This window comes from Pseudophryne corroboree, chromosome 4 (genome assembly GCF_028390025.1).
Source record: "Pseudophryne corroboree isolate aPseCor3 chromosome 4, aPseCor3.hap2, whole genome shotgun sequence".
NCBI classification, from domain to species: domain Eukaryota; kingdom Metazoa; phylum Chordata; class Amphibia; order Anura; family Myobatrachidae; genus Pseudophryne; species Pseudophryne corroboree.
In genome coordinates this window covers 571,275,988-571,289,427 of record NC_086447.1, presented here as the reverse complement: position 1 = coordinate 571,289,427, position 13,440 = coordinate 571,275,988, and the positions used below count along the sequence as shown (strand labels likewise).

Sequence of the window (13,440 nt, the reverse complement as noted above, 5' to 3'; positions counted from 1 at the left end):
TAAATCTGGGCCAGGGAATTTTCTATTGTCCAGCCTGAATTGTGTAAGATTATATTTTCAGTGAGAGGATTGTATAGTGGATCTTGTAATGTGGCAGAGTATGAACTGGAGAGCACTGTAATGTGTCACAATCTGATCTGCTCATTGTAATGTGGGGGGAACTATAATGTTACATAATATGAACTGGAGCACTGTAATGTGGCATAATTTGAACTGGAGGGCACTCTAATGTGGCACAGTTTAAACAGGGGGGTCTGTAATGTGGCATAACAAGAATAAATTCTTATAGTGGAGCCGCTAAACTCTACTTCATATCTCACAAAGCTAAGGTTTGATTTTGTGAGTTTTCCGCAGAGGTTGTGCTTTCCTAATGCTTTTAGAGCTATGACTGTTAATGAGTAAGGGATGTGTGATATGAACTGTTGATTAGTGTGATTAGTACACAGATTATTGCCATGTAATTTTCTAATTTGCTATTGATGTAGTCTCCTAGAGTTCTGTAAACGTAGTAATTAAGTTTACTTGTTTCATGGTATTATAATTAAGTAAGCAAAATACTGTACACAGAGCCTAATTCGGAGATGTACCTAAACTCAATGTTTTGAGTACATCTACGTTGGTAGGGCATGCACTACATCGACTCATGCTGTGCCCCCTGACCTGCATTGGGGGTTCCCCTATATGCAGACTTCCTGGCCTCAGTTATGGAGCTATGATGGTCAATCTAAGTAATCTCAGGGTTACTCAAATGTATGATGTTCTCTCAGATGATTCAATGTTGCATCTTAGGACACAACACTTGAATCTGCAATGCCGGCAGGAGGCGTCTTTTTCCCTTAGATGCCTGCTGCTGCATTAGCATACTTTATTTTCACATCGCTGCTGTGTCCAAAGATGCAGAGGCAATGTGAAGGGCATACTTCTCTGAGTCAGGCCCAAATTATTATGACTATTTTATTGCTTCTTTATTATCAGACCTGTTTGAACATTTTTGCCTCATTTTTATTATCCATAAGCTGAGCCTATTTTAACCTTTTTTGCTGCTCACATTGCAAATAAATATCAGTAATGTTTTTATGAAGGACCCACATAAATTATTATTATAACCCCCAGCTTTTGAATTCTTTACATATCCTGTAGTGTAAGGTGTTATTTATGGTGATCACCAGAAATATTACTGTTAAGGGGGTACATCATTTGAAATAGATGATTGTATTCTTTCAAATAAAGGTTTCTCCTAATTTCTTAAAGCTGCAGGTAGACTGGAAAGGATCTGAGACCTCCTCCCCTCTCTCAGGAGTCTAAACACTTTCTGTTGTATATGTGTAATACCCTGACAGGTGATCCATAAGTGTGCTGTTTTATTTTAGGATGTCCAACTTTCAGAGGACACAAACACAATATTTACTTCTCAAAATACATCACATATTGTACGTTAACAAGCAGGGGCAGATTGGGATTGTGCACCAGCCCGGGAAATTTATGGAAGTAGCCCTACAGGGGGCGGAGTCTGTTGAAGGGGGAGGGATCTGTCAAGAGGGCGGGGTCACTAATAAGAGGTCCTGATTCTGAGATAGACAAATCTGTCCCAGTGGCCAATCCGCTCCTGATTACATACATAGCCACCACATTATTACAAGAATTGCACCATATTACAGGTTGAGTATCCCATATCCAAATATTCCGAAATACGGAATATTCCGAAATACGGACTTTTTTGAGTGAGACTGAGATAGTGAAACTTTTGTTTTTTGATGGCTCAATGTACACAAACTTTGTTTAATACTCAAAGTTATTAAAAATATTGTATTAAATGACCTTCAGGCTGTGTGTATAAGGTGTATATGAAACATAAATGAATTGTGTGAGTGTACAAACACTTTGTTTAATGCACAAAGTTATAAAAAATATTGGCTAAAATTACCTTCAGGCTGTGTGTATAAGGTGTATATGAAACATAAATGCATTCTGTGCTTAGATTTAGGTCCCATCACCATGATATCTCATTATGGTATGCAATTATTCCAAAATACGGAAAAATCCCATATCCAAAATTCCTCTGGTCCCAAGCATTTTGGATAAGGGATACTCAACCTGTACATGTATAGCACCGCATTACACGTATAGCAGCGCATAACATGAATAGCACTGCATTACATGTATAGTACCGCAGTACATAAATAGCACCACATAACATGAATAGCACTACATTATAGGTATAGCACCGCACTACACGTATAGCACTGCATTATACGAATAGCATAACATTATACGAATAGCACCACATTAAACGTATAGCACCTCACTACACAAGTAGCACCACATTACATACATAGCACCACATTACATACGTATCCACCACATTACATACGTAGCCATTGCATTACATAAATAGGCCCATCATAGACAGACATTGGGGAGCTATAGGGCTGAAGGACTTTGCATAACAGATTGTGCCTGGGCTGGCTGTGAGTGCAGCCTGATCAGCTGGCATCCTGAGAACAAGGTACATCCTGCTCCTGTACAGTCCCCAAACCATACACTATGACCGGGGTTGCCCTAACCCTTACACCATCATGATAATGTAAATAATGTAATTAAAAATAACCTCTCTGCTGGGTCCCATTTAGTGCTCAGTCACTGCTCTGGCCAATTCAGTGAGAGTGTGGGAGCTAGGGTGGCAGTGGGTGTAGTTGACCCGGCTACTGCCATTGATATGCTGCTGCTCCCGGGCCAAGATCGTTGAACAGTCCTTTGGCCAAGGCCAGGGAGAGGATGCTGCTGGGCTGGTTAACGTTCTCCAGGTCCCCCGTTGGTAGAACAGCTTCACCACTTTCATGGCTAACGGCACCCGGAAGTGCCCACTAGCCTAACTTCTGGATTGCGTTCCAATGAACTGCAATTACTGGAAGCAGTGTGAGCCAGCCCAGCCTGTTTGTGAATCAGCCTGGCTGAGGGGGATATGGGACTGGCCCATCGGAATCTGTCATGGTGTCCTGGTGGGCCATTCCGCCCCTATTAACAAGTATTAAATACACTCAAACAATGAACCATTTTGTTTTATTCTGCAGGAATGCTTTGTTTCAAGAAATTAAAAGGTACAATTAGTTACTTCAGTATCTCTCAACAAAATTATAAAGACACTGTAATATTTCAAAGAATTATATACTGAGACCACAGGGTTATTTTGCAGACAAAATAAGTACAGCTTTTATCTTAGTAAAACAAACATATTAGTCACAAAATCATTACCATTAACAAATACAATATTACATGACCAAAATACACTCTGTTCACAGAGGACTATTACAGTTTTACACTTGTTTAATGCGGGGCCAGACTAGATGTGTGCGGAAGGGTCACTGCACATAGCGCTGCAGGGTAGGGGGTGCTGTTGGCAGTACTTGTCAATTATCTCTTTTAATTACTTTCACTTGCAGCTTCCTCCCTTTTTGAAGCCCAGCATCTCCTGACCGCCCCTGTCTCCTACCCTAAGCCCTCCTGTCGCTAATACCTAAACAACATTTATAAACTCAACTTGAGATTCTTTGTTATTCAGTCACACTGTCCTTTATTACATTTCAAGATGTTGACATACCTGGGATTCAAATCCATTGCCTGTGGCATTGCAGTCAGACAATGTATTAATTGAGCTATCTGCCCTTGCATAGAAAGGTAAATAATTCTAAGCCAGAGAATTCTAACTATTTTAAGCTTACCCTGTACTTTGTGAAGGGGTGATCAGCATTGCGGTTGAGCAGATCTATGCAGTGTGTGTCAGGTTGTTGGTTTGAATCCTGGGTATGGCAATATATTTAAATGTTTTATTTAATAAAGGGAATTGTAACTGAATAACAATGAGCTCACAAGTTAAGTGCATGAATGTGGTATAAAGAGTGTCACAACTGAGGGTTTAGGCTGACAGGAGGAAGCCTCAGTTGTAGGGGCTGAAATGAAATTAAACTTGGGAGGTTTAATCAGACCCCTGGACATGTAAGTGTAACCAGGTTAAAAGTCAATAAAAGCTTTATTAACAGGCTCCGTATTGAAACAACAGTATTCACAGTTGATAATAATCAGTGGCAAATAATACAGTTCCTGGATCACTATAATCATAGAAGATATCACAGAGCACTGGTAGGTTGAGGAACAGATGTTAAAGTCCTTTGATGGAATAACCTTACCAGGCCTGGCTGTAGTAGTGAAGGTAGCCGAGGAACACGCCAGTAGAAGTATTAGGTGAAGCTGGTAACTTGAATAGACTGTTGTAGATACTGGATGGAACCAGCCAGGTGGTAGAGACACGGAGTGGATGCTGAATGGAATCATCCAGGTGATGAAGACACGGAGTGGATGCTGGATGGAACCAGCCAGGTGATGAAGACACGGAGTGGATACTGTAAGATGCTAGGGAGCGTGGAAACAGAAGAGTTGAAAAGAGGTTACCGATAGTTGTGGATACTGCTGGTAAGTAGTGATCCGCTGGAACAACACCGGCACTTTAAGGAAACTGGATACTGCTGGAAGCAGATGGGTTATTAGCTGGAAGCTGGAATAGCCACAGAGGACTGCAGAGTCAGGCTGCACCGCAGGATGGAAGGCAGGTGCGGGTCTCTTAGTGGATGCTGGAGACAGGAGCTGGAACCTGGAGAAACAACCACAGGAGAGAGAGACTGGAACTAGGTTTGACAATCAAAGCACTGACCATTTCCTGGTTCAGGCACAGGATACTTATACCTGCTGCAGGGCAGGCATTGGCTGGCCAATCATGCAGATTCACAGTGCAGCGGATTGGTGGAGATTGAATATGTGACTGGAACAAACATGGCTGCGCCCATGTTAGTACTGGAGGGAAAGTTGGTTTGAAAAACCATGTGGAAACATAGCAGCAATGGCGGCGCCGGCCGCGGAGGACAGGAGACGCCAAAATGACAACTGCACACTGAGACACATGGATGACAGCGGAGGCCACGGCAGGCATGGGGCACCACTCTGACAACCTGCATACTGGAACACAGGAGCGGCGGCGGATGCCGCGGAGGACGGGAGACACCATACTAGATTCAAACATGGCGCCGCTGTGACAGCGTCTCAGAGTGACAGGAGGAATATGCAGAGTGTGGACATCAGTAACACAGATGAGATCCGGCCCTGGAATGCTGAGCCAGCTTCAGGAGGCATCTAAAAGGCAAGTAATGGCGTCCAGATACCCGGATCGTGACAGCGAGGATTTGTGTCCAAATCCATTTTCCTGCAGTGGTCTATAAATGTGTGTTTATTATTTATATATATATATATATATATATATATATAAAACATATTATTATATATTATAATATATATAAAATGTGGGAAGGGGCATTATAGCATGGGCTTTCTCTGGGATCAATCTTGTCATGCCCCTTCCCCATGAGGCATGTGCCTTATGTTCCTATTGGAAAAATGGGGAGGGGGCACGAAAAAGTCTAGTTATGGCTTTGGCTCAATGTAAATGCAAACAAGGGTTTTTGATCCTGCACCAATCAAAATAAATATTCCTATCTGTATTTATAGACCAGTATTACGTAACATATTGAGAGGTCACTCCCTAATTGTACCAAGCGGTGGTGCGCCCTGAGTCAGTAGGATAACTGAAAAAAGGTAATAGAAAAGAAGACTTTTGTGTGGGCGCACTCTTGTTAAACGCAATGGTAAGAAAGATATATTAGAAGATCAAAACATAACTTTTATTTATTTTACACATAATATAGATTTTGTACCAACGATCAGACAGACAGACATCAATAAAGTTATTAAAAAAATGATGAAGTGTTCTTGTTTATTCTATATTAATAACAGATAGGTGGAGGAATGTAGACACCAGCAGTACACATATGATCTGTGTATATGATCTGATATGAATTCAACTATACTGGATCAAATCCATACCATACTGTGAATAATTAACCAAACAGTCCCAATATCCCACAACAGGATCAACTTTGACTGGATCTTGTGCATAATATTGGAAACTGTGAGATTATAATAATAATACTATCAAATTGTTCCTTGTGTTGTTATTTGAGATATTCTGTCCTAATGAATGAGAACATGGACAAAGATTGCCTTATCTGAATATAAGTGACTTTGACCGGACCTTGGCATTGATATATATTTCTTATTCATTAATGTTTTCATGCAAGTTGATAAGATAACCTTGCCTCTCTTTATTACTCAGTTAATTTTAATATTTGTCATATCATACGATTTTGCTGTCCTTTTTCTAATCTTCACTTTAATATGTGGACTCTCATCCGCAATTCAGAAATCCTTGGTCTAACGTGGACAGCAAATCCACATCTGCAAGCTATATTCACACTGACTTCTTTTTCTTCAGAGCTCATACTTTGACTCTAGGTGCACTCTCATTAGTGCGTCAAAAACATATGCCACTGTTTCCTACTACCGTACCTCACCGCACGTGCCCAATCTCATCTGATCTTGGAAGGTAAACGGTGTTGGGCTGGGTCAGTACCTGGAAGGGTGATGACCAGGGAATACCGAGTGTAGTAGTATGGCATAAAGTGGTTATTCTGACATAACACTAACAGCAGGATCACCAATATCCTTCCTTCCTACTGAATTTCTGCCCTATACTATGGACACCTTGATCAGCAACAATTGATTAAAATATCCACAGAGTAAGGAGTACAATCAATGCAAGTACTTTTTGAATGTTGACACTTTATTGATGACAGTGTGAACCAGGTACACAAGGTTCCACCATTATGAATTACAAGATCAATTAAGATCTCATTAATACAAGCATTGCTTGTACTGGTGTGGTAGGACACGGATGTAGTACTGCTGGTGTCTATATCCCTCCACCTATCTATTATTAATATAGAATAAACCAGAATACTTCATCATTTTTTTTAACAACTTTATTGATGTCTATCTGATCGTGGGATACAAAATCTATATATGTGTAAAATAAATAAAAGTTATGTTTTAATCTTCTAATATATCTTTCTTACCATTGCATTTAACAAGAGTGCGTCCACACAAGTCTTTTTTCTCTTACCTTTTCTCAGTGCAAATGCATTCAAGTTGTATTTACTGCCTATCTAATACACAATACAAAGCACTAGAAGTTAATTCCAGTTCAGGGGATTACAGTTCCTGTGCATTTAGAGGATAACAACTACATAGTCAGCTAGCAGTCTCAGTGGCATCTGCAAGCATTCAATCCTACAAGTTTAACACAAAAATTAATAGTATGTGTATATATATATATATATATATATATATATATATATATATGATCCCCTTGATGAAGTCCTCATGCTAGGACGAAACGCGTTGGGACAGGGACTTGATGCTTACCCCTTGGACTTCCTACTTGCAGACAGATAAGCTGTTTTTTAATTTCAATCCTGTACGTTTGATACCTGCTATTACAGATAGAGAATCTGCCTGAATATTCTTTTAATCTATGGTTTTTCCGTATGCGGACAGATAAGCTGTTTATAATTTTTAATTCTGTACATGCGCTACCTACATTTATGACCAGACGAGCTGTTTTTTAAATTGTCTATACCTGCCACCTGCGTTTGTGGCAGGATCGTTGTTTAATAAATTGTTCCTGTTTTTACTGTTTTTATTACATCAAATTATTGGAACCGGCAAAGTTCCTAATGATTGTATCTTTGAAAAACGTCTGAAAACAGTACACACTATGTTGCTTTTATCTCTCTTTTACATTTTTTACTTCTGAGAATCATCAGGCTGAAAGTTTTATGAGCTAAGTTATCTTTTATATATAGATTTCCACACTAACACTATTGGGCGCTCTTATTTACTTCATTTTTTAATATATATATATATATATATATAGTCCCTTGTAGCATCCGGCACTCATATACCTCACATAACAGCTGATCTGGTGCCCTCCCTGGAAACAGATGTCCATACAATGAGGCAAGTACGGGCGGCACTCAGAAGACTTGTTATGAATCCTTTATTTGAGACAGTTCATCCAACAATTGTTTCGGGCGTCAGCTCGTCGTCAGGGATGTACCTCACATTAAACACGTACAGTATATATACACACATAGACCCTTCCCCCTTTGTCAATGACCGCAACTCACCTCACCTGTGTAGAAACCTCCGGCTCAATCTATCACACAGACCGCGGTCACCCATTCTTGGAGACCGCTCGGTACAGCGGGTGATGTCATCTGGAGACGCCAGCAGGGAAATAACGGCATGGCTCACATGACAGGTACCTAGGTAACCAAAATAACATATCACATAAATGAACATTGTACAAACACAATAATACATATACAATCAATAGTACACACAAAACAATACATTACAAACACATACTGTAGTTACATATCAAATATGAAAACATGGGAATATATCAATACCAATTCCAAATACCCTGCTTGCTGTATGACCAATTTAGCCCCCACATTATACCAGTCTTATAGACTGGAGATTTATAATAGTAATCAACAAACACAAATACTCAGTGGAGTTGACTATAGAAAACAGTGTAATCCACTTTGCTTATTTAATCCCCTTAGGTGCCAGGATATCTAATTTGAATATCCAGCGACATTCCAACTGAAACAATCTCTTTCCCCAATTACCACCACGAATGGAGGCGGGGACTTGATCAGTGAGTTTACTTAATGCTGGCTATACTGTGTGACCTCTGCGCACAGTGGCGTGCCATAGGCTGGTCACTTGTACCAGATTCCAAAGCCGCTCTGATAGCTGACCTATGGTTAGCCATTCATTCTTTAAACTGACATTCTGTCGTGCCCACATAGTGAAAACCACAAGGGCAAGACAGAACGTAAATTACAAAAGATTTAGTAGTAGCCAGTGATTTCCTGTCATAGCCCCTCGCTCTAAATTTGGATACCATGTTATCCAAAGCCTGATCGACCTGTTGTATCCAAATTTAGAGTGAGGGGCAATGGCACGAAATTACTGGTAGTGCGACAGTGGCTTAGTAATATTTAACAGGAGGGGGTGCATTACACTGTAAGGCTGAATAGTTGGCGTTTACACATCTGTCTGAGCACTGCTACTGGCTCCCTACAGCAGAGGAGTGTCGCACAGAAGAAGCCACCTCCCTCATTCAGCAGACCACTAACTGGATGTCACTGCCGCCTCCTGCACATTTCCTTAGTTGAAGAGTTCATCCTTCTGCCAGACCACTCCAAGGGGAAAGGATATGGGGGTCTATTCATGAAACAGAGAAAAGAGAAGTGAGCCGGTGGAGAAGTTGCCCTTAGCAACCAATCAGCTGCTATGTAGAATTTTATAGAATACACTTGACAAATGTTACTTGAAAGCTGATTGGTTGCCATGGGAAACTTTCCGACTGGCTCACTTCTCCACTTCTTTCACTGGTTCATGAATACACTCCATGGTCCTCACAGTGTGACAGTCAACGTCTAGTTGACAGAACTTGTGGTGCTGGTCTCTGCTACCTGCACTTCTGTACCAGCACACCACAGTCCAATTCACTGGGATCACTGGTACTCAGGTACCTCTTGCTGCTGCTCTCTTGTCTCTCGAGTTGGCTCCCTGGCAGTTGGGGAGAGCCATTATATATAGCCTCAGCTTCTCCCTGTGTGTGTCAGTTGCATCCCTGCTGGGCTTCCTGCACTATTGACTCTCCCTAACCAGTATCCCCATATTGCAGGGAGCTGCTGGGTTTACTAGTGGGGTACCACATATGATATTGTGTTTTTGTCAGAAAATAACTTCTAAGGAGCCACATAATTTAAAACAAGGGTTCATCTAAGTCTGTAGGTGGTAGGGAAATGGAGATTAGGCACTTTAAGTACCCACCTGACATCCTGTAGCTCTACAAATATTTCTGTGGCTAGCAAGCTGTGTGACATCATTGCCCTTGGCAATTGTGTATATAACTCTTCTTTAATGACTGTGTAATTTGGGGGGAATTTGAATAGTTTGATTACTAAGCAGCAAGCAGTATGAACATTACAGTTGCCTTGCAATAGGTCCACATGCAAAAATAAATCATCACAGCAGCAAGAAGCCAGCATTGCCAATAATTAACTGTGAAACTGGCAGACACCAATGACACCTCTAATGCACTGTTTCTAAAGTGGGTGCCATATGCAGTATGCACTGTTATTTGTTGAATCACGGTGAAGAATAACTCTAGTTTCATTGTGTGGTAGTCCCTTGCCTATGCTCTTTGGACCACAAAACTTGCATTTATGCACTGCAATGTAACTATCATGTCCTGCACTGGAGATCTCTTCAGACTCTTTAATTGACCAAAGTGCCAGTGCAAAGTAGAAAATAGCAATTTTTATTGCAGTTACTTGCGTCTTTTAATTTGCACATTAACTTAATGCATGGATATCACAAACCTGGATTATGTATTTTCCCACTGTTGACTTAATGTAGAAATTCCAAGATGACATCACCTCAGATACTGTTGTTTGTGAAACATTATGAAGCTGAATCACCTTGGTCACCAAAACTCAACAACCATCCTTTTTGGCTGGCAGAATTTAGTTAATGATGACCCTGACCATGCTGCAAAGCTATTTATATAATTAACTTATGAGTTATACCTGTGTGGAAGTTCTTGATTTCAATATAATATAATAGATTCTCCTCACCATGCGGCAGATTTACGAAGGTCTGGAGAAAGATAAAATGGAGAGCGATAAACTATCAACCAATCGGCTCCTAACTGTCATTTTTCAAACATACTTTGTAGTATGGCATTTAGGAGCTGATTGGCTTTATCACTCTCCAAGTATTAGTACATCTGCCCCTATAATGTTTTGTATTACTAGTGAAAATGTTGAAATGATGGTACTTTATGTCAAAATATAAAATGGAATGGAATGGCAATGCTTAAAGTTACTTTAGGAAATTTGATAGTTTGAACTTTGTTTTCATGCTTTTTATAACATGACAGTGATGTAGTAAAGTAGAAGGATATGTTAGTTAATGCAAAGCTATCCCCTATCATGCTCCCCTCCCCCACTTTTTTCACGTGTCCCTCCACCTAGAGCTCATGTCTCCCTATATACATACTGTTAATTTTTCCCAATTCTCTATATCTCCCTTTCATACTACCTTTGTCACTCTTCACTTGATGTATTCTGTGACGACTGCACACACAGATAAGCAGGGAACTGATGCTGTAAATGCAGTGCGTATACCTACACATGTGACTAGTGACATGGTGACTTTTTATTTTAAAGAAAATGTTGTGAATTACATTTGTAGTATTTATATACAGTAAATTATTAAATTCCAAGGACCGATTACTAAATAATATTTTTGTTAAGCTTAAATAAAATTTTGCGGTAAACCTATGTTTAAATTAGGTTTTTGAGATTAGTTTAGTTGTTTTTTTTACATAATGCCATTTTTATATGCAGTGGCTTTGTGTGTAACCTTGCATGATATCATTTTCTTTAAGACTGCCCCATTAAATTTGCTTAGATAATTGCCTCTAGGACTTGGCCTCTATTTCTACATCTTATATTACTTTTTATACCTTGGGTGGAATGTACTAAATAAAAATGAGGCAAACCTCTGTTTACTGCATTTTAGAATGAACTAACAGCTGGCCACCGGGACACCGCATGACCCCATAGAAGCCTATGGGCTTATGTCTGCAGTGCTGGTTTGAGGGAGCCTATCGAATCCCTCCCAGCTTTCCCAGCAGCCGTCCTGTCACTCTGCGTATATGCAGAATGACTCCCGGGTCATAAACCCAGAAGTCCGGGGCCCGCCGGAGATCGCGAAGGACAGCTCTTATCAGAAGAGCTGTCCTTCGCAATACCAATCACATAAGTTAGTGCATATGCGATTGGTATTGGTGCAATGGGCGGAGATGTCAATTAGTACACCACGTCCCTTTTTATCTGAACTTTGTTTAATTCTGGACTTCATGCATCTGAATGTGCATGATCAACACAGGCAAAGTTCAATAGTAAATAGTGATTGAGAAGTGAGAAAATAAAGAATACGAAGCTGTCAAGAATTCAGCAGGATGTCCAGCTGTTTCAAAACATGCTATTTTGTGCTCTGGAATGCTGACTTCAGATTGTTACATTTCATACAAATACTTAGTTTCAAATGTCAGCATTTATAGCAATGGATAAATGCTATATATTTCGTTCTTTTTTTTTTTTTACAATAATAGATAAGCAGAAATATCTGCAATTCTGAGAATTTCAAATGAATTTCTTTTTATATACAAAAGCATTTTTTTAAGGTGATACCTGTATTTCATCTATTATCATTGTAAATGTCAAACTCAGATTAGATTCAAATAAGGAAAAATATGGAAATATCTGAGGGATCTTTTCTGCCATCTTATTACCAGTGCAATGTAAAGATACCACAGTGTAGAAAGCTTAATAAAACGGCATCAAACCGATCAGAAAGATATGGCATTTTATAATAATGTTTATTAAACCTAAAAGTGTAGCAGTGCATTCTAATAATATTGCAGCGTACAGTGGCAGACATTTAGAAGATGCAGTCTAGATTTCAACAACATGTTCTCAAATTTAGTCTATATAGAAGGTTACTCTGCAAGTGTCAGAGTTTTTTTTTCTCATTCTGTTTAGATCATGATAAAAAGTAATATAGCCTATTTGCCACCCAAGTCATCAATCAAGGTTATCCCACTGTTACTCGACACTTGAAATAATGGAATGTCATGACTGCTAAACAGCAAACTACACAACACAATGAAATGTAATAACATTCCAATGTATTATTGTTGCCCAATCAAGTGTAAAATTCATTTATAAAACCAATTCCTTATCCATTTGTTCAGTGCTGTTTTGTTTTGTTCCTATAAATGCAGTTCAATTCATTTCATTCATGTGGTTGGGGTAGAGCAGCATAATGATAAAATAAATACACTGCAAAGATTATCTTGTGAAATTTTTATGCAAATATTGTAGGAAATGAGGTGAAGACAATGTGCTGAAAACCACAAAAGAATTCTTTAGCTGAGCCACAGAACTGAAAGATAATTAGCTGCAAAATGAAATCATGGCCTAGGTCTAGGTTTCAAGAGCATCAAAGAAGAATCCCGTCTGCCAGGGAAGACAAACCTGGTTTAAGAATAACCAGCACATCAAACCGTTAAAGGAACCTTTCCCCTCACTCCTCAAATAATTAAATGGGACTTTTAATGATACATGATGCAAATTGCTAGAACATGTCTGTTATTTTTGGTCCAGGCTTGTTTACTAAGACATGGCTATTTTAATAACAATAGAAAGCCACATACCACTCTGATTTATCAGCTGAGCAATACTAAGCCACATAAGCTTTACCAGTCAGGATTGATAAGGTTTAATGTACCATCTTGCTGAGCCAGTTGCAGGAGATGGGTGCAAGTGTGACCTGGCTAGCTTGCAC

At 39.7% G+C, this 13,440-nt stretch overlaps 1 protein-coding gene and 1 pseudogene across 1 annotated transcript in view; both read left to right on the top strand.

The window, feature by feature from the left end:
• Nucleotides 1–13,440, top strand: part of NMBR (neuromedin B receptor) — a 414,971-nt gene that overhangs the window by 343,710 nt on the left and 57,821 nt on the right. The window lies entirely within an intron of this gene.
• LOC134912001 (5S ribosomal RNA) lies at nucleotides 6,437–6,555 on the top strand (annotated as a pseudogene).